Below are 20,793 nucleotides of genomic sequence, written 5' to 3'. Positions count from 1 at the left end.
TGTTGATGGACATCTAGGTTCTTTCCATAGTTTGGCTGTTGTGGACATTGCTGCTATAAACATTCGGGTGCATGTGCCCCTTTGGATCACCACGTTTGTATCTTTAGGGTAAATACCCAATAGTGCAATTGCTGGGTCATAGGGAAGTTCTATTTTCAACATTTTGAGGAACCTCCATGCTGTTTTCCAGAGTGGTTGCACCAGCTTGCATTCCCACCAACAGTGTAGGAGGGTTCCCCTTTCTCTGCATCCTCGCCAACATCTGTCATTTCCTGACTTGTTGATTTTAGCGATTCTGACTGGTGTGAGGTGATATCGCATTGTGGTTTTGATTTGTATTTCCCTGATGCTGAGTGATATGGAGTGAATAGCAGTGGTGATAATGGACATCCCTGCCCTGTTCCTGACCTTAGCGGAAAAGCTTTCAGTTTCTCTCCATTGAGAATGATATTTGCGGTGGGTTTTTCATAGATGGCTTTGATGATATTGAGGTATGTGCCCTCTATCCCTACACTTTGAAGAGTTTTGGTCAGGAAGGGATGCTGTACTTTCTCAAATGCTTTTTCAGTATCTATTAAGAGTATCATATGGTTCTTGTTCTTTCTTTATTGATGTGTTGTATCACACTGATTGATTTGCAGATGTTGAACCAATCTTGCAGCCCAGGAATAAATCCCACTTGGTCTTGGTGAATAATCCTTTTAATGTACTGTTGGTTCCTATTGGCTAGTATTTTGGTGAGAATTTTTGCATCTGTGTTCATCAAGGATATTGGTCTATAGCTCTCTTTTTTGATGGGGTCTTTTTCAGGCTTTGGTCTCAAAGTAATGCTGGCTTCATAAAATGAGTTTGGAATTTTCCTTCCATTTTTATTTTTTGGAACAGTTTCAGGAGAAGAAATTAGTTCTTCTTTAAATGTTTGGTAGAATTCCCCCAGGAAGCCATCTGGCCCTGGGCTTTTGTTTGTTTGGAGATTTTTAATGACTGTTTCAATCTCCTTACTGGTTATGGGTCTGTTCAGGCTTTCCATTTCTTCCTGGTTCAGTTGTGGTAGTTTATATGTTTCTAGGAATGGATCCATTTCTTCCAGATTGTCAAATTTGTTGGTGTAGAGTTGCTCATAGTATGTTCTTATAATAGTTTGTATTTCTTTGGTGTTAGTTGTGATCTCTCCTCTTTCATTCATGATTTTATTTATTTGGGTCCTTTCTCTTTTCTTTTTGATAAGTCTGGCCAGGGGTTTATCAATTTTATTAATTCTTTCAAAGAACCAGCTCCTAGTATCGTTGATTTGTTCTATTGTTTTTTTGGTTTCTATTTCATTGATTTCTGCTCTGATCTTTATGATTTCTCTTCTCCTGCTGGGCTTAGGGTTTCTTTCTTGTTCTTTCTCCAGCTCCTTTAGGTGTAGGGTTAGGTTGTGTACCTGAGACCTTTCTTGTTTCTTGAGAAAGGCTTGTACCACTATATATTTTCCTCTCAGGACTGCCTTTGTTGTGTCCCACAGATTTTGAACCACTGTATCTTCATTATCATTTGTTTCCATGATATTTTTCAATTCTTCTTTAATTTTCTGGTTGACCCATTCATTCTTTAGAAGGATGCTGTTTAGTCTCCATGTATTTGGGTTCTTTCCAAACTTCCTCTTGTGGTTGAGTTCTAGCTTCAGAGCATTGTGGTCTGAAAATATGCAGGGAATGATCCCAATCTTTTGATAGCGGTTGAGTCCTGATTTAGGACCGAGGTTGTGATCTATTCTAGAGAATGTTCCATGTGCACTAGAGAAGAATGTGTATTCTGTTGCTTTGGGATGAAATGTTCTGAATATAACTGTGATGTCCATCTGGTCCAATGTGTCATTTAAGGCCTTTATTTCCTTGTTGATCTTTTGCTTGGATGATCTGTCCATTTCAGTGAGGGGAGTGTTAAAGTCCCCTACTATTATTGTATTATTGTTGATGTGTTTCTTTTATTTTGTTATTAATTGGTTTATATAGCTGGCTGCTCCCATGTTGGGGGCATAGATATTTAAAATTGTTAGATCTTCTTGTTGGACAGACCCTTTGAGTATGATATAGTGTCCTTCCTCATCTCTCATTATAGTCTTTGGCTTAAAATCTAATTGATCTAATATAAGGATTGCCACTCCTGCTTTCTTCTGATGTCCATTAGCATGGTAAATTCTTTTCCACCCCCTCACTTTAAATCTGGAGGTGTCTTCAGGCTTAAAATGAGTTTTTTGTAGGCAACATATAGATGGGTTTTGTTTTTTTATCCATTCTGATACCCTGTGTCTTTTGATTGGGGCATTTAGCCCATTAACATTCAGGGTAACTATTGAGAGATATGAATTTAGTGCCATTGTATTGCCTGTAAGGTGACTGTTACTGTATATTGTCTCTATTCCTTTCTGATCTACCATTTGTAGGCTCTCTCTTTGGTTAGAGGACCCCTTTCAATGTTTCCTGTAGAGCTGGTTTGGTGTTTGCAAATTCTCTCAATTTTTGTTTGTCCTGGAAGCTTTTAATCTCTCCTTCTATTTTCAATGATAGCCTAGCTGGATATAGTATTCTTGGCTGCATGTTTTTCTCATTTAGTGCTCTGAAAATATCATGCCAGCTCTTTCTGGCCTGCCAGTCTCTGTGGATAAGTCAGCTGCCAATCTAATATTTTTACCATTGTATGTTACAGACTTCTTTTCCCGGGCTGCTTTCAGGATTTTCTCTTTGTCACTAAGACTTGTAAATTTTACTATTAGGTGACGGGGTATGGGCCTATTCTTATTGATTTTGAGGGACTTCTCTGAACCTCCTGAATTTTGATGCTCTTTCCCTTTGCCATATTGGGGAAATTCTTTCCAATAATTCTCTCCAGTATACCTTTTGCTCCCCTCTCTCTCTTCTTCTTCTTCTGGAATCCCAATTATTCTAATGTTGTTTCATCTTATGGTGTCACTTATCTCTCGAATTCTCCCCTCGTGGTCCAGTAGCTGTTTGTCCCTCTTTTGCTCAGCTTTATTCTCTGTCATTTGGTCTTCTATATCACTAATTCTTTCTTCTGCTTCATTTATCCTAGCAGTGAGAGCCTCCATTTTTGATTACACCTCATTAACAGCTTTTTTTATTTCAACTTGGTTAGGTTTTAGTTCTTTTATTTCTCTAGAAAGGACTTTTATATCTCCCGAGAGGGTTTCTCTAATATCTTCCATGCCTTTTTCGAGCCCGGCTAGAACCTTGAGAATTGTCATTCTGAACTCTAGATCTGACATATTACCAATGTCTGTATTGATTAGGTCCCTAGCCTTCGGTATTGCCTCTTGTTCTTTTTTTTTGTGGTGAATTTTTCTGCCTTGTCATTTTGTCCAGATAAGAGTATATGAAGGAGCAAGTAAAATACTAAAAGGGTGGCAACAACCCCAGGAAAATATGCTTTAACCAAATCAGAAGAGGTCCCAAATGGTGAGGGGGGAGAAAGGGGATAAAAAAAGGTTCAAAAAGAAAGAAAGGAAAAAAAAAAAAAAAAGAAAGAATTTTAAAAAGAAAACGAATAAAGAAAAGTAAAAAAAAGAAAAAATATATATATTAGGTAAACTAGTTAAAAACGTTAAAAAGGAAAAGGGTAAAAGTTAAAAAAAATTTAGCAAAAGAAGAGAAAAAAATGAAAATGAAAAAGAAAAAAATTACTTTAACTGCAAAACTAAAAAATCACAGGGAGAAAGCCATGAGTTCCGTGCTTTGCTTTCTCCTCCTCTGGAATTCTGCTGCTCTCCTTGGTATTGAAACCGCACTCCTTGGTAGGTGAACTTGGTCTTGGCTGGATTTCTTGTTGATCTTCTGAGGGAGCAGCCTGGTGTAGTGATTCTCAAGTGTCTTTGCCCCAGGCGGATTTGCACCGGCCAGGCTGAATAAGCTGCTCAGGTTTGCTTTCAGGAGCTTTTGTTCCCTGAGCGCTTTCCGTAGAGTTCCAGGGGACGGGAATACAAATGGCAGCCTCCTGGTCTCTGGCCTGGAGGAGCCGAGAGCCCGGGGCCCCACTCCTTAGCGCGCCCTCAGAGAACAGCGCCCAGTAACTCCCTTCTGCCTGACCTCCGGCCACGCTCTTAGCTCACCGAGCCTGCGACCGGTTCAAGGTAACCCCGAGCTGCAAGCTTAATGTCGGCTCTGTCTCTGTAGCCGGCTTTCCCGTTCCAATACCCGCAAGCTCTACGACACTCAGACACCCCCGATCCTTCTGTGACCCTGTGGGACCTGGGGCTACGCTTACCCCGCATGGGCTTTGCCCCGGTTTAGCCTCTGGAGCGATGTCCCTCAGTGGAACAGACTTTTAAAAGTCCTGATTTTGTGTTCCGTTTCTCTGCCGCTTGCCGGGAGCCGGCCCCTCCCCCCGGGGTCTATCTTCCTGTCACTTTGGATTCACTTCTCCGCCAGTCCTACCTTTCAGAAAGTGGTTGTTTTTCTGTTTCTAGAATTGCTGTTCTTCTCTTCGATCTGCCGATGGATTTGCAGGTGTTTGCAATCTTTAGATAAGCTATCTAGCTGATCTCCTGCTAGCTGAAGTAGTCTCAGCCTGCTACTTCTCTGCCATCTTTACTCCTCCGGTTGGTTGGACTCTTAACAGTGCTCTTGATGTCATTTGTCTAGATGTCATTTGTCCAAGATTGCACATTTATGTTAAGTTTCTCATTCAGATGTGTGCCTTAACTGACTTAAGAGAGCTGAAATGTCCAAGTAGTCAAATATCTTTGCTTTGATTTATTGAAAATGCAAGCAAGGGCTTATATTTGAGTACCCTGGGCATAAAGTAATCAAGTAATCATGTGATGTGATATAGAGACTATGAAATCAGATTTAACATGAAACTTTCTTTTTGGGGAACTACCTGAGAGGTCCCTACCTGGATAAGCAGAGGACATTTTTTAAGGGTCCAACTCTGTGAACATTTTTAGAGAAGACAGAATTTTTAGAGAAAACAAAGAAACCTGTGCTTGTTGGTGGAATGGTATTCTGCTTTCCTGACAAATATTTTCTTTCTGCCAATGCCTTAAGGTGATGTATGTTCCATTAAGGCTTTTAATAAATATTTGATATGGTGCTCATTTCTTGTATTTCAGGTAAACTGATGGAAGTGGTCAAAATTGGTGTTTAAGAGAAATTTAATTATAAGCCTCCCTTCATTTTTATGTATGCCATACAACTCCCTAAGTCAAATACATCTTTTTATTTCAAGTCTCCATTTCATGGTTAAGTAATGGCATTTCTAACCTCTGTGAAGGTAGAAATTAATACAGAAATTTTATCACTGAATTAAAGTCAATTCATGAAAGATGACTTCAGTCTCTTTCCAGATTCTTTTGAGTCTCTCCCTTGAAATTCTTCCCCATGCATGTGGACCAAGAGGTCCAGAAGGACAAGGTCTTCCCTAACTAAAGGGAGAATCTGCCAGCAAGCTGTGCAGCAAATTGAGCCACAGTCAGAAGCAAAACATCAGTGGAGATGGAACTAACAGAATTGAGGGGTCTCCTGAAAAGTGTGTCTTCTGTTAGCACCAGTTCCACCACTGCATAGAATAAGTCACTAATGTGTTTTGACTTCTGGAGCATTTCACAGTTTACTGCATTTCTTGTGGACTCCCTTTTGCTAGAAGAATGCCCAAAGTTAAGTATACAAAACACAAGAGGCTGACTTGCTGTGGACAATAAATTAGAAGGGATATGTGAACATTCCTGCATTCATTGATTAGATTTGAGACACATCGTCTATTTCCTATCAAAATCTAATGTCCCAGAAAAAAAGCATTTTTGGAAAAACCCTACTAGAATAAATACTAATCAAGAACTTCCTATCTTCGTTGAAATATCTGCTACATTCTCTCTTGACCAGCCAGCCATTGTTAGGTCAGATCCATTGAAAAAGGTGAAAGATGAACATCACCTACATCAATTTCAGACATTGCCCTTTGCTCTGATAATTAAAACATTGTCTTTGAGGCTGGGCTTCAAAATTATTTCCCTTTGATTGCCGAGAGCTCCTGTTTTCCACAGGAATAACAAAGTGTCCGGTGAAAGGTAAGATTATCATTATCATCATCTTCATTGTCATCATGACAGTGCATTCTCAACTGAGGAAAAGAACATTTTAAGGTTATAAGTATTTAATTTTCATGGCTCTGCTCTTTCCATGTATTTTTTTTAAATACATGGACATTTTTATAAATGAGGCTAACCCTGCTCATCTTTTTGATGTGATAGGCAAGCAAACTTTGTGGAAACTGCTTCCTTTCAGATTCTATAGTCAGAAAAATATGTCCCATTTTCTTGTGGGATATGGTTACATGGGAAGAAGCCACAACAGGTCTCTTACCATATTTTGATATCATGAGCTATACTAATCATATTCGTGACTCACTATTAGCATACTGCTCCCAAATCAAGCTGAACAAAAGAGGTGTCTGAATAATTCTAACCATAGTTACCACTTAGATTTCCTTTGAACTCACTGCTATATATTTATGAATAAATACATGTTTTTTCTGGGTTGCCTTTAAAAAAATATTAAATAGAGAAGTAGCTTGTTTGGGCTGAATTCCTTTAAGCTGGAAAGCATATTCAAATCCTTGTAAATTCTGAGTTGGTAGTATTTTTCAGGCTAAGATCTATTTAAACACAGATAAGAAGATTTCTGTTCCTAGTTCATTTAGGTGGGAGATTTATAATGGAGTTACTGGTTCTTTTGACTATTCTATTGAAAGAAAGAGGAACTTAAAGCATATGTAGTTTCTGTGTTATTTTTTTCTTAGGCTTTGTTTGTTCTAGTATGATATTGACTTTCCAAGCCATAAATAAAAATCACCTTCAACTTCCTATAGTGTATCATTAAGAATAGAGCATATTCTGAACTTGAGGCAGTTTGGGTACTGCCCTGATATTTTTATTATCTCAGGGTTCTTGTCCCAACAACTGGCTGGGACTCCTCTGAGAAGTCTGATCCCCTGAGACCATGACTAAAGAGCCCACCCAACTCTGCCTCCATCTACAACCCTGTGCCAGACTGGACACCTTTAGATATTAGTTGAAACCTGAATCTAGGCTGAGTTTTCCATACTTTATGTGAACCTAAACTAAACTCTGGCCTTGGGAGTCAGGTCTAGAACTGGTTAATGGTTAATACTCCTAATCCTACCTGTTCCCAGGTTCCTTCTCTGCCCATCAGCTCATGTCTTTGACAGATATCACCGGAAGTATGGCAGGCATAAACTCAAGAATAGAAAAATGCAAATGAGCTTGAATATGAAATCTAAAATGGGTAGGCAAATTTACTTTAATAATCTCCCAAAGTAAAACTAAAAGTTTTAAGTTTCATCTTTTGTTTAGCGTTTTATATATTATGCTTCTATTTATATAAATAATTGAGGGCTGATTAGATTTCTAGATGCATTACAATAAGTAATTGTTATAAACCACTGGATGTCACTCTTATGCTATGCAAGTATAGCTGCAGTAGAGATTTTTGATAGTGAATTGGAAGTGGATAGTTAGGAGATAGAGCTAGGGGATAGAAACCATTTGAACTGCTGGGGTAGGTACATTTACAATGTTAGTGAACTATGGCAGAGTTTGCCCTTATGTTCTTATATATTTTCTCTAGTCTCATTTCTCAGTGGCAGTTAAACTAGATTAGTAATCAGAGAAAATTCCCTTAGCACCAAAGAGCCAAAAAGACATTCATTTATTTGTTCAATATGTACATTAATCACATGCTATAAGCAGGTTACTAGGCTAATGAACTATAGGATTCCAAGAGAAGGTGAATTGGCATCATGAATACATTTATCTTACTGGAATTCAACTATGGTAAAAGAAAATGAAGGAAAACTCTGCCTATTATTCCACTCAGTGAATTTATGCCCAAAGAGTAATTTTGCCTACTGTCTCTCAGCCTCAAGCTGAGAGGATTTTACACTCCACTCTAGGACACTGGAGCTGAGACTATGCAAACTACATTTCCCAGACTTCTTTGCTGGCCTCTGGTTAGGTTCTGCTGACTGGAGGCACTGGCAGGGGACAGGAGAGCAGAAGAAATATTGTTTCTGTTTTCTGTTCTAGCCAGCTTCTCTCCAGCAGTAGCACTCAAGTAGGACTCCAGGCTTGAGCTTATTTTAGCATTTCTAGCACCAGTTCTCCTATAGTCCCTGTAGAGGTACCAGTAGCAACTGTGCCACATTTCCTCTTCTAGCCATCTACCAGAGGCAAGTAGCAATCATGTGATGCCCCTCTCGGAAGTACCAGAACTAGCTGAGCAGTGACGCCTTGGAGGTCTGAACATCTGCTCTGTGGAGACACTTCCCCCAAGATCCCAGGTTCTGCTAACACCATTTCTTCTCTTTCATACTGTCAGCCCTCAGAACGGTTACTGCTTCCTGAGCTACTAATACCAGGGTTCCCTTAGCAACTGGTTTTGCTCTTTCAGCCTTCTAAATGTTATATAACTGATCCTCTGCATTAAATAACCTCTGTCTTGAAATGTCATGAATGGTTTCTCTTTACTTGATGGGATTCTGACTACAGTGAGCATGAGATGAGAGACGTGAATGTTCTCTTTACTCATTCAGAATCAGATTTTGGTGCTTCTGATAGTTGAGACATCTTGTAACACTGAATGAGATTCTAGTGTTTATAGTTCTCCTTTTCAAATAATGTGGGCCTTAATCATAAGGCAGCTAAAAACAGTAGAATGTAAAGCTTCATGCAAATAAAGGGTTTAATAATACACCACCCTGTTCCAACACCAAAGGAAACCTGATGTTGAACTTAATGAAAAATGGTTACAAAATTGCCCCTTTCTAAGAGCTTTCCAAGGATGATTTGACCATATAATATTTTTGCCTTTCAAGTTGATTTTAGAAACTGAACTTCTCACAGTACATGTCTCCATAGTATAATTTTGGAAAATTGAATAGGATAATAGTTCTTGCCTTCAGGAGTTTTCAGTCTGGTAGAAGAAATAAGTATATACAAACAGGAAGAAAATACATGGCAATGTTTGATAGGAACAACATACAAAGACAAACCCATTTGTCACATTAGTAGTCAGGCTTCATGAAATAGGTTGAACCAGTAGCAGGAAAACAGGGAACATGATGCACAGTTTCTGCTAGAAATTTTATTCACTTCCCTGCTTAGAACAAGAAATGATTATCATTATTACTATTTCAATTTGAAAGACCTGTTTAGAAGGAGATGCTTGCCTAGTCATGGAGTTTTGCTTTGTATATAACCTTATCTTCTTTTGATATGTTTCAGTTCCATTTTATTTTATTTTTCCCAGTGACAATAGAGAACATCTTATAGAGAACATCAATAGAGAAATACTTCAATAATATACTCTTTAAAGGTTTAGAAGACCAGTGTTAATTCTTCATTTTATGCTACCAGAGTTTCTTTTTCAATGTTTGTTTGTCTGATTTTTTCCCCCAGAAAACCCATGACTATATTCACTAGTTCCAATTGTTATCCTCCCCGATCCTTCTTCATGTCTTACTTCCGGGACCGATGAAATAGTCATTGTCCTTTCAGCACAGAACACCAGGTTTAGAAAGACAAGAAAAGAAATATTCCAGCTCTAGTTCTGGGAACATCACTCCATAGGCACTTTTGAACTTCAGTATGTTTCATCCTCATGCCTGGTCATTTATCTTTGAAGGTGGCAACATACTCGGGTGAGAGATGACCTAATGATGAGGGATGTCTTCACAAGTTATGAAGGAGTAGTTTAACTCTTAACTGCTGATCTTTGGGGATTCAGCACTTTTTCAAAATCTATTTGCTTAAAATTCTTTAAGGATTCCTTTAAAGGACAGTAACAAAAGGGAAACATAGAGGTTCAGAGCTGAAGAGAAAATATTTATTGCTTTTTTCCCTCATGATTTGAGCTTCTTTGAGCAGTGTTTGGCCTTCCAAATGACTTAGTTTGAGGGGCTCTCCCCTTGTTTTGAACAGTGAGAGGGTGTAGAAAAAACTTTTTCCCAAAATACCTCTCCTAATACTTACAACTATATCAGAGCACACTCCATGCATAATTCTGTGCATTTACCTCCTCTCTCTCTCTCTCTCTTTTTAAATGGCAGCTCATTCTAGATGAATGTGACAGTCTGAGAGGTATTAATACAATGGAAGTAATACACTTATTTAAGTCAGGGTTTACTCTACCCTAGAATGAAATATTTATGTAACTATAGCTTTCTGATTAAAACTTTTTACAAATGAAGGAGCTGACGAGATACTGATATGTTTTGAATATAGGTCCATGTTAGAAGAACTTGGCTGCGTTACAACATTACGTTATGGACACACTTCAGTGTGGGGTAATACAATTCATATACACCTTAATGGGAACCTCCTGGCTCTGACTCATGGCAAGAAAGGAAGCCAAACACTCTGGTCTATAGTGCTTGTTTTAAATCTGGAGTCATATTCACTTTGCACTTATTTTCTGAAGTGAATAGTATCATGGTGGCCAGGACTCCAGGTACGGAGCACTAATGGGTAGTTAGGAGATACTTCACCCTTTGGGGAAAAAAAAATTCATATGGTACGCCAAAAGAGACCATTCTCAAACAGTAAAGGTATAAGCAAGAGCCCACAGAGAAAAAGCCAAATGAGGATTTCAACTTTATTCAACTTTAAAATATGATTTAGAAATCATCTAACCAGGATATGTGGGGGGAAATAATGCTAATTTCTAAAACAGGAAAAAAAATTCATGGAGCTAAATCTTAGCCTGTAGCACCTAAACTATATGAATATATAAAGGGATTTCAAATTTGCAATCAATTAATTAAATAACAACGTCAGACCAGCTTTTGCTATCATTGAATTAGACTGGTTGATTGATTAGTCACTTTTGCTATCTTATAAAATGAAACTGGCAATAAGCTTAATGTTAGATCTATGTAATATGATTAAATTCCCTTGGGATGATTAAATCATTGCATTTTACTATCTATATAACTGATTGTGGTAATGGTAACTTGATCCACAGTGGTGCAGCAAAATTCTGTTTTTGAGATAGGCCCCCATGGCTTGTACAACTATCTTTATTTTAGTTGTGAAAACACAGTCTCAGTCTTCATGACCTAAGCAATGCAGGTGGTTAGGGCAATTCTCCAAGTACTCTAATTCAGAGAAAACATAGGCTCTTCTAGAAATTAGCTGGGTCACTTGACATGTAGTTTGCTTGAACTTGTTCAATACTTTTTCCAATCCCTTACTTTACTTCCTCCAAAGAGACACAACCCTTTGATGTCTGGACATAGAATATAAAATAGAGATGGAGAATTTTCTTTTTTTTTTCTTTTTTAAAAAATTATTTATTTATTTGACAGACAGAGATCACAAGTAGGCAGAGAGGCAGGCAGAGAGAGAGGAGAGGAAGCAAGCTCTCTGCTAAGCAGAGAGCCTGACATGGGGCTCGATCCCAGGACCCTGAGATCATGACCTGAGCCGAAGGCAGAGGCTTTAACCCACTGAGCCACCCATGCACCCTGAGATGGAGAATTTTCTATGCTGTAAGTCTTGAATAGGATTTTTCTGACCTGGCAGGTACAGTTTCACCTAAAATTAGGAAATATTGTTGACCCAGGTCTGCGTTGCACTGGATGTATGTGGAGTGAAATAACAGAGATCTGTAGCTGTTGAAGATCAGGAACTAGGATGCCAAAGCAGCTTTGCAATCAGATTTACAAATAATATCTTTCACACCAGTAGTTTTCACAAAAGTTTTTACTAATCATTTTATCAGGATTCCACTATCTTAGAAAAAGTCAATATTCTAAAAGAGGAGACTTATATGATTATAGCAGGAAATACAAACTTAAATGTCAGGATAAGATGACTGAATTAAATACCCAAGTATAAACAATAGGTAATGGTGGAGACTACAGCAAATTGGAACTCATGCCTCATCTAAAGACAGCATTCATTCATTACTCAGTTCATCCGATGCATTCTGGGTGCAAATATGACCCCAGTCATGCCAAATCTTCCATTTTTCAACAAAACTCGGAAACCTATATCTTTATATGAAATTTCCTAATGTTTAAATGTTGACAACGTCTTGAAGTTTGTAGAAGCCAATTAATAACACCCCCTTACTTTGCTTCTTGAGTTCATTAGCAATTAAGAAATGACACAGGAGTAAAATAGGTGGAGATCAAGATGTCAGCATTATTACTGATAAAGCTGATTGAAGAACAAGTCTGAAATCTTCAGCTAGATATATTTTCTAATCACCACTCTCCTCAGAAGAAACATTAGGTATGCAGAACTGCCTCAAGGTGTGGGGGGGGGGTGGAGATGAAAAAAGAGAGAGCTCATACTGCTCTCAAATTGTTAATAGGATAACTTTACCCAATTAATAAATGACCAATGGAGATCATATATAGTCTTCTACACATTTGGGAGAGAAATCAGAGGGTTCCTAGAGAGGAAGTCCCCAATACACACTATCACTTACACATGAAAATGTAAGGTATAAGGCCAGGGGAATAGTAGAAGTTACACCATAGTAAAAACTAATTTATTTTTTAAAATGCTGTGTAGGAGGGGCATTTGGGTGGCTCAGTCAGTTGGGTGTCTGCCTTCAGCTAGGGTCATGATCCTGGGGGTCCTGGGATCAAGTGAGGCTCCTTGCTTGGCAGGGAGCCTGCTTCTCCCACTTCTCTGCTGCACCACCCACACCTGCTTGTGCTCTCTCACTCTTGTCTCTATAATTAATTAATTAATTAATTAAATTAGTTAATTAAAAATCTTTTAAAAAAGACTGTGCAGGACAAATACAGCTAAACTTAGCCCACCGATACCCAATTTGCAATTCTGGTTTATACTTAAACTGTTTTTGGTCAATTAATAGCAATTTTAAGACTAAACAGTTTCAGTGATAATATTATAAACATAAGTGCTAAAAATAATCTTTACTTTTATCAGAATTCAACATATTAGAATACTTTTTGATGATTTTATGTGATAATTTAATAATTGTGTCTTCATTCATTGGCTAAATTTTCCCAAAAATGTATGTCATGAAACAGATTTCAGATGATGTCCAGTTCTGTACTCTTTATTTTCCTGACCCCATAAAGAAAGTCTGTGTTCAGGGGTTCTGGGTGGCTTAGTGGGTTAAGCCTCTGCCTTCGGCTCAGGTCCTGACCTCAGGGTCCTAGGATCAAGCCCTGCAACGAGCCCCACATTGGGCTCTCTGCTCAGCAGGGAGCCTGCTTTCCCTTCTCTCTCTCTGCCTGACTCTCTGCCTAGTTGTGAACTCTGTCTGTCAAATAAATAAATAAAGTCTTAAAAAAGAAAAGAAAAAGAAAGCCTGTGTTCAAAGTTCACAGCCCCACTTCTGACTTCACATTTCTCTCCCACTTGCACTTTAGTTTCATATCTGCTAAGACTCATCTTCTAATTTCTGTCCTTGCCTTACCCTTCTTTTTTAACATCTGAAGTTGTTTTCTTGGTGACTATTTTAACTGCTCCCTTATTCCGATTTATCCTTCCCTATCCATTTCCAGCCATGCTCCCTCTAGGTGCTTTGGGTAAACACTCTACTAGATTCAACACCAGAGATCTCCAGACACTGTGTGGTTCTCCCATTACACTTACTCCAGACACTTCAACAGGTAATGGCATTCATAAGTTTTCCATTCTTGGTGGTTCTGGAAACTTTTATTAAATACATTTTGCAGTGAGTGGACCACTGGCCAGGGCAATGATATTTGTCATAACAGGATCAGTCCTGTTCTAATGGTTTGGCATTTTAAATAGGTTTCTTATTCAGCAGAGAAAGAAATCAAAGTCATCCTTGATGGGAATATCTTGATGTTTCCTCCCTAATGTGACTAAATCTCAAAAAGCGATTTTAAAATCTAGCTCCCACTTTTTATAAAAACCCTCTCTTAGAATCACAATTGAATAAAAAAGTCTTTTTAACTTCATTTGTAGTGGTGGTCTGGGGCTTTTTTGATGTGTAGTCCTAATTCACTGCTTGCTTTTTGGTGTGTTTTTTATTACTCAAAAGCTGTTTTTTAGGCAAATGACACCTACATATCAAAATTATGACCCTTTCTTGGCATATTATCCCTGGTATTTCCCCCGTTCAGAGCGTTCTCCCACCAATATTCAAGGGAGGTCTAGATGATCAAAGTGCTTTGAAGGGGGCATGACACTGGATGATGGAATCTGTTCTTGTCTTATTTTTCCCTAAGATGACCCTATAAAAGAAATTTACTATCTATTTGGGGGCATGGGGGAAGAAACCTCAGTTCTGACTTCTCAGTCTTCTCAGCTATGGGCCTTGAACTTCTGCTATGGCTAACACAACACAGTACAGAGAAGTTAATCTCAACTCAGGCAGGCAGAAGGTCAGAAGACTTGGCTGACCAGCCATGAGCTGTGCAGAGAGTTAGGCTAGAAATTGTGGGTTCCAACTAGGGTGAACCCTAGGCATGTAGCATCCACCAAAACTCAGTTACCAAATGGTGTCCACTTATTAAGTACCTACCATGAATTTGGAACTGCACTGTTTTTCATATGTAATCTATTTTAATTTAATCCTTACTACATCCATGAGATAGGGATCCTATAGATGAAGAAACTCAGGCTCACATGGTTAAAGTAATAAACAAGGTCACACATCCAGTTAGTAGCAGAGTTAGAATTTAACTCCGGTGATCTGATCCAGTGCCTGTCAAACACTGCCCACTGGCCTGTCCCTACAGTTTTTGTTTTTACTGAGGCATTCCATTCAGCATTCCAGTTCTCCATTTGTCTAGGAACCACAACATTTGCCTTGCTTTTAATAAACTGCCCAGGTAGATTTAGAGCTGCCATCAATGGGGTGACTCTGACTGTATCTTTAACGCTGAACTCTCAGTTGGAGACAGTCTGTCTTAACTTGCATCCCTTCCCATTCAGCAGAAAAAGGGACTTCAGAATGCCTGTTATTATGCCCGTGATTGAAAAGACTGATGCTCAAGGCTGTTCTCTGAATATGAAAATTGTTCCATGAAGTCCAGTTATATTACAGATTAAAGATATATCCTAACTTGAGGCTCTTACTTTTTGCCATTTTGATCTTTGTGTCATGAGATGAACCTTATCTCTCTGGCAGACATTTTTATAGCTGATGAATATTGAAAAGTATCTTTTGGGGGAGGTTCTAGCAGTGGAATGTCATGGTTATATATATAAACTCTGGTATCTGATGCTCTGGTTAGTTTTTGAGCACTACTTTATGGCTAAGTGACCTGGGGTAGGTTTCTTGATCTCTTTATGTTATACTTTCCTATTATATAAAGAGAAAAAAATAGTAACAACTACATAATGGATTTTTATTAAGATTAAATAAATTAAAACATATAATGAAGTTACAACAGTATCTGGCCCATTGTAAGTACTCAAAAATCTTAAATCTAATATTATTAATGTGAGAGTTTATAGAATTCTCTTTATCCTTTAGTTTTGTTTTATAGTAGGTAATTTTTACAAAATGTGGATTGTGATTCATGGAGTGTTTTTTTTTTTTTTTTTTTTTTTTTGTCTACAAAAGATAAAAATTTGATCCAACTGGTTTATATATAGAAAAGAAATTACTGACTCTTGTAAATTAAGCAATTCACAAACCAGTTTCCATTTGATCCAGGGCTCAAATGATGTCTCCGAATTCAGTTTGTCTCTATACGTTTCTCAGCTATGTTGCCTTGGTTTGTTTCCATTCTTGGTGGTTCCTTTCTTATGTTTGAAAGATGATTATTTTTTTTTAAAGATTTCATTTATTTGAGAGAGAGAATGAGAGAGAGAGAGAGAACATGAGAAGGGGGAGGGCCAGAGGAGAAGCAGACTCCCTGCTGATCAGGAAGCCCAATGTGGGACTTGATTCCAGGACTCCAGGATCATGACCTGGGCAGAAGGCAGTCACTTAACCAACTGAGGCATGCAGGTGCCCCTGAGAGATGACTATTATCAGCCTTTGGAGCTCCGTGCTTCTATGTTGAAAACAAGTAAAAAGGAGTGAGCATCTTTATCCTTGAATTCCCAGAAAACATTCTGGGGTCTACTCTGATTGGACTAGGTCAGTCTGTGTGCTCATCTTTGATTTGATAACTGATGCCATTTTGGCCAGGTCTGGATCATTAACTCCATTTTTGAGTCAACTCCATAGCAAGCACATGGATTGAAAGTAGGGGAAATTGGGGAATAGATGCCAGAAGAAAGATAAAAATATCCCAGATAGCAAAATAAAAGATGTTCACAGCGTGAATGCTTTTAAATAAAGTTGGACTACTTTGCAACTATGGGGACCCTAGTTATTACAATTCAGCTCTGTTGTGTGTCCAAACCCATTACACTGGATTATGTCTAGCATTATATAAAAGACAGTATTAATGCAATAGAGATAGTGGATCTCCTAAATGAACCAAGCAGATATATGTTAATGTATATAATGCTGAGGTATGAAAGATTTTCACATTTTGGTTTCTAAGAATGGAGAAGAGCTCTTAGACTCTTCTTTTTTCATTTATAACCTCTTCCTTCCACCTGCAAAAGGGGGAATTATGGCTACAGTTGGGTACTTAGTGTGAAGTTCCTATACACAGATGGTTAAGAAGTTCATTTCCTCTTTTTAGAATAGTGTATTCCACTTGGTCGTACTACATAGCGAGAAGGCCTAGCCATCTCTCTTTGGGTGCTTCTTTTCCAGTGGGTCCTAAGAATTCCCAGTTTAGCTTTGGGCGCTAAAAATTTTGCAGAGATAAGCATTCAAACTGGGCTTTATTGAGATGGAATATCCTTTCTGTTGGCTTATAGTCCTTTCAGACCCATTTCACTTTGATATATAGGAGCTGTCTATAGATTCAGTCCTGACTTGCTTGAATTTTGCTCTGGCTTTTGGGGTCAAAGCTCCTGTACTTTATATTTGTTTAATAGCTCCCTTGTAGACATTATAAAAGAAATAGTGGTATACTCAAGGTAAGAATTCAGGTAGTACTAGGTCCTCTGGCTAAAATACCATCAAAATATCTTTATACCATCACTTAACTGCACCTAATTATACACTCCAAACACAACTTTTGAGAACATTTAGATGTAATATTATTGGCTTTAAACTCCAGAATTAAAGGTCCAAGGAACAAATAAAAGGGAAATCAAAGGCACATTATATTGCTCACACACTTGAAGAATATAGAGCAGTAGTCTGAGCTGGGCTGTCACAACTTTTTGTTAAGAACAAAGGAATCTGGCTCAAAAAACCAAACTTGAGTAAAACCTCTTAACAGAACTGAATGTTTACTAATATGATTTCCAGGGGAGGAATCTGGCCCTAGATCAAAATTGTATTTAGTACAAACTAATCTACTAAGGGGATTTGTTTTCTTAACCCAAAGCCTGAAAATCATTTTTGTGAAGTCCATCACTGTATACAGTGTGACTATTGTGCATTCCCCATATTAGGAGAAAGAGTGGAAAATATCAAATCTTGTCAAATGAAGCAAAGGGAAAAAATTAGAGTTTCATTTGTAGGAGAGAAAATAACACCCCTGGGACTGAAATGCCTGCTCTATTACTAGACAGTCTCTAATTGAGCCCTCCTTCAAAAATCTAACTTCATGACTTATGTCTTAGAAATTCCCTCTAATTTAAAGTTCTCAACAGTTTAACATCTGAGAATGTCCCCTTCTGAGCTATAAGGACTAATGATCAAACAGAAACCTGTGAGGTATAAAGACAGTTAAATTCTCTCATGTGAGTTCAGTGATTTAGAAAAGATTGATATGCCAGTTTTTTTTTCTTTAATGATCTTTCTTGTATGTGGCCTCTCTGATTCCCATAATAACATTTTGTTTATACAGATAATTTTCTCTCCAGCAGGAGCCCTTACATGCTTTAATACCCTTTTCTCATAAATCAACTCAGTGCACTGTAAAGTTTGATAAGGTACAGGGGCTAGGAAGGGTTTCCTTAAGTCTGTCAACTGGGGCTCTGATTGCTTCATTACCCACTCCTGAACTTTCAAGTGGGTTGATGTTGGTGTAGGACCTGGGGGCAGGGCTTGACTAGGTAGGGAGGTCATGCCACAATGGCCCAGGGGTGAGTACAAGTTCTGTGAGAAACAGAGTATCTGAGAAGGTCTCATGTGAAGAAGACAAAATCTGTATTTGTGTTCATAGTGAGGAAATCTTGGATCAGAGATTTTTGGGTTGGTTGTAGATTACCTAGGAATGCCATACTTTTTACTGACCCAAGCCTTCACTTACAAAATAAAAATGTCTCCACTGGATGATTTGGGTAGATTACATAGTATTCTTTTGGTAGCACAAGACAGAAACAGTTCAAATTGGCACAGACACAAAAGAAAAAAAAGTGGATGGTATTAGTGGGATACCCAGTGAAGGGGTTTAGGTACAGTCTGATCTAAGGAGCTTTTTCTTTTTCTCATTTTTTGGCTTTAGTGTTCTCAGTCAGGCTTTTTACACATAGTGAGAAAAACAGTTAGAAGCCTCCTTTTTCTCATCTTGATAATGTAGGATCCAAAGGAAGAGAGAGAGAGAGAGAGAACTTCACTCTCTTGGCATGTCTGTATCAAGCTTTAAGGAATACAGTGACACTATGGTTGATAATCCCAGCAAGACTCACATGAACTCCATATGAATGGGTTTCCCAAAAGTGTCAGAGAAAGGAAATGGGAAAATCTGCTAGAATGACCCATCTGTCAGCTCTATCATCCTCTTTCCTATAACCTGCCTTGCCCCTAGCACCCACCCACATACATGCATGTGAGTATATATAACCCACACATACATATGAAGTATTGTCTACAGTTCTGGCTAAAATATTCTGAAAGGAAACCTCATAAAAATTTTTTAAAAAATAAAGAAATATGACATAAACAACAAATTACAGTTCTTGTGGGTCTAATTGTAGTACTACAAGAAATTCCCTAGAATCACTTAATGTCTGTTTTATTTCACAAGAACTATTATATGTACTAGGCACTATTCTAAGTATTTTACAAATAGTAACTTATTTAATTCTTATGACAACCCTATGAGGTACATACTATTGTTATTCCTATTTTAGGAATTTCCAGTTTAGGAAATTGAGGCACAGAGTGGCTAAAGCATTTGTACCCAAGTAGTAGGAGTCAGAACTAGGATTTATTTTTATTTTTATTTTATTTTTATTATTTTTTATTATGTTATGTTAGTCACCATACAGTACGTCATGAGTTTTTGATTTAGTGTCCAAGATTCCTTGTTTACATATAACACCCATTGCCATGCAATCCGTGCCCTCCTTAATGCCCATCACTGCACCAACCCATCCCCCACCCTCCTTACCTCTACCATCAGTTTGTTTATCAGAGTCCACAGTCTCTAATGGTTTGTCTACCCTTCCAATTTTCCTCCCTTCATTTTTCCCTTCCTTCTCCTAATGTCCTCCATGCTATTCCTTATGTTCCACAAGTAAGTGAAACCATATGATAATTGTCTTTCTCTGCTTGACTTATTTCATGCAGCATAATCTCCTCAGTCCCATCCATGTTGATGCAAAAGTTGAGTAGTCATCCTTTCTGGTGGCTGAGTAATACTCCATTGTATATATGGGCCACATATTCTTTATCCATTCATCTGTTGAAGGGCATCTTGGCTCTTTCCACAGTTTGGATATTTTGGACATTGCTGCTATGAACATCAGGGTACATATGGCCCTTTTTGTCACTACATCTGTTTCTTTGGGGTAAATACCAAGTAGTACAATTGTCAGGTCATAGGGTAGCTCTGTTTTGCAGACTGGATAAAAAGACAGGACCACATCCATATACTGTCTACAAGAGACTCATTTTGAACCTAAAGATACATCCAGATTAAAAGTGAAGCCATGGAGAATCATCTTTCATGCCAATGGATCTCAAAAGAAAGCTGGGGCAGCAATTCTCATATCAGACATATTAGATTTTAAGCTAAAGACTGTAGTCAGAGGTACAGAAGGACACTATATCATTCTTAATGGGTCTATCCAACAAGAAGTTGTTGTAAATATCTATGCCCCAACATGGGAGTGGCCAACTGCATAAGCCAAGTGTTAACCAAAATAAAGAGACATATTGATAATAATAATACGTTAATTGTGGGGGAATCTTAACACTCCACTCTCAGCAACAGACAGATCTTCTAAGCAGAAAATCAACAAAGCAACAAGAGCTTTGAATGACACACTGGACCAGATGGACCTCAAAGGTACATACAGAACATTTCACCCTAAAACAACAGAATACTCATTTTTCTTGAGCTCACATGGAATATTCTCCAGAATAGACCACATACTGGGTCACAAATCAGGTCTCAACCAATACCAAAAGATTGAGATTATTCCTTGTGTATTCTCAGACTACAATGCTTTAAAACTGGAACTCAATCACAAGAAAAAGTCTGGAAGAAATTCAAACTCTTGGAAGCTAAAGATCATCCTGCTCAAGAATGTTTGAGTCAACCAGGAAATCAATGAGAAACTAATGAGAATGAAAACACATCTGGTCCAAAACCCATGGTATATGGCAAAGGTGGTCCAAAGGGAAAAATACAGAGCCATCCAAGCCTAACTCAAGAAAATAGAAAAATCCCAAGTGCACAAACTGTCTTTACACCTTAAAGAATTATAGAATCAACAACAAATTAAGCCTAACACATGCACGAGAAGGGAAATAATTGAGATTAGGACAGAGATCAATGAATTAGAAACCA

This window comes from Mustela lutreola, chromosome 5 (assembly GCF_030435805.1).
Source record: "Mustela lutreola isolate mMusLut2 chromosome 5, mMusLut2.pri, whole genome shotgun sequence".
Taxonomy (NCBI): Eukaryota; Metazoa; Chordata; class Mammalia; order Carnivora; family Mustelidae; genus Mustela; species Mustela lutreola.
Note: the sequence above shows the minus strand (reverse complement) of the source record.